This window comes from Microtus ochrogaster, linkage group LG8, assembly GCF_000317375.1.
Source record: "Microtus ochrogaster isolate Prairie Vole_2 linkage group LG8, MicOch1.0, whole genome shotgun sequence".
Classification (NCBI taxonomy): Eukaryota; Metazoa; Chordata; class Mammalia; order Rodentia; family Cricetidae; genus Microtus; species Microtus ochrogaster.
Genome location: NC_022033.1, coordinates 9638580 through 9640527, shown reverse-complemented (window position 1 = coordinate 9640527; position 1948 = coordinate 9638580). Strand labels below are relative to the sequence as shown.

General features: G+C 50.3%; 1 protein-coding gene across 2 annotated transcripts in view; it reads right to left on the bottom strand.

The window, feature by feature from the left end:
• Zfp64 (ZFP64 zinc finger protein) overlaps positions 1–1948 on the bottom strand; it is a 59166-nt gene that overhangs the window by 8529 nt on the left and 48689 nt on the right. The gene's annotated exons all lie outside the window — the stretch shown is intronic.

Below are 1948 nucleotides of genomic sequence, written 5' to 3'. Positions count from 1 at the left end.
ATGTCCTTTCCCCTCTGACTTTCTGCCAGTTAAGAGATACGAAGAGCCAAACCAGATGCCGTGAACTCAGGGTAGCAGCCCCGTTACCATTTCCTCAAGGATCAGACCCTCCCCAGTTTCCTTATCCCCAGCATGCTTATACCAAGCAGTTAAACACCAGAGAGTCCACTTCTCTAGGGCCACCCACGGTACTGTGAGCACCGGAGGCCAATCAATTTTGGGTGTAGTTTTCTTCTTCCCACTAGATGGCAGCAGTGCAAACCCCAGCTCATGATGAGTGTTAAGCTATTCTCAGGATACTTCCTGGCCCTGAATTGGTCTCTGTGTTGGCAGAGCCTCCTGGTGCCTGGCTGCCTTACCCGCCGAGCTGAGGCAGGATCTTCCTCACTACAGAGGAGGAAGGCGAGCCTTCCTTTCAGTCCATCTGCAGCAGAAACCAGCAGAGGTCCAGGAGACTCTGTGATCTCAATGCTGCAGCTCCAAGGTAGAGCTGGGCAGTGGTCACCATCCCCTGCTCCCCTGGATGCTAGGGGAACACCATTAAATCTCCACTCATTTCACTAGACCAGAGCCACAGGCAGAAGGGTGCTGTAGGCATCCCCAGCCTCAATCTTGCTTCCCACTGTAGAGATTCACAGATTGAGACCTTGGTCCCAGAGAAGGCAGAGCTCTTAAACTGTGCTCAAAAAGGAAGCAATTGGATTTCACATAGGAGGTACAGCTCACAGAAAGCAAAAACCAAAATGGTTGAATATGCACACAGGATTTTTTTCTTCAAGGGAAGAAAATGATGGCCTTCTGGTCAATGGGAAGGCTGGGGTGGATGTTGTCTGACGACCTGGGGATCTTTTGCTATTCTATGGAGCCAGCCTTCACACGAATGCCCCAGAGGCTGAGCATTGTGCAGGCGCTAGTCCCGAGCTTTGTCTCTCAGAGAACAGAACCCGTCCTTATGAACTTTGTACCCTCCCCTCAACAGACTCCTTCTTATGTTTAGTATAAATTGCTCCTCCCGGGCTGGAGAGATGACTCAGAGGTTAAGACCACTGCCTGCTCTTCCAGAGGTCCTAAGTTCAATTCCCAGCAACCACATGGTGACTCACAACCATCTGTAATGAGATCTGGTGCCCTCTTCTGGTGTGCAGGCATACATGCAAACAGAACACTGTATACATAATAAATAAATCTTAAAACAAAACAAATTGCTCCTCCCTGCTGATCCCTGACGGTATCGGTCACTAGAGCCCCTTCTCATGGTGACTGTCACAGGTGCTCCACAGTAGAGGTATCCTTTGCAAGGGGGTTTCCACATAGCCATCCCTGAAGCTTTATTGTAATAGCTGTCACCTGGAGACTTTTCTCCAAAGTTTAAATAATAAACCGCTCGGTTGGGCTCTGCCAGTTTTTGACCTGGCGCCTGCTCATGTCACGCGGATCTGGCTGTGACATTTGCAGGGACACTAACAACTTAAGCCACTCAACTTTGTTTCATTAGCAGCAAATGAACCCACACTCTGGCCCAGAGAGGCACTCAGAAGGGATATACTTTAAAGAGCCAGACAATAGCCATTTTGGGCTTTGGGGCACCAGTCTGTGCCCTCGGGTCCATCACTGTAGAGCCACATCAGCCACAGAGGAGAGCTCGATAAAGGGTCTGGCCGTGGCTGAGACTCTTTGGGTTGAAGCTCACACATCCTGTTGCAGAGAGAAGTATATCCAGCTCATGCGGCTGCGTACAGCTATGAATGTGGACCAACAAAGCATTCAGATTTTTCCCCCTGTAATTGGAACGTGTGGTTCTGGAGTGTGGACTTTACAGTCAGTACTCTGCCACTATATCAGAAGGATGGACACGGGGCTGGAGAGATGGCTCAGCGGTTAAGAGCACTGAATGCTCTTCCAGGGGAGCCAGGGTCAGTTCCCAGCACCCACATGGCAGCTCACAACT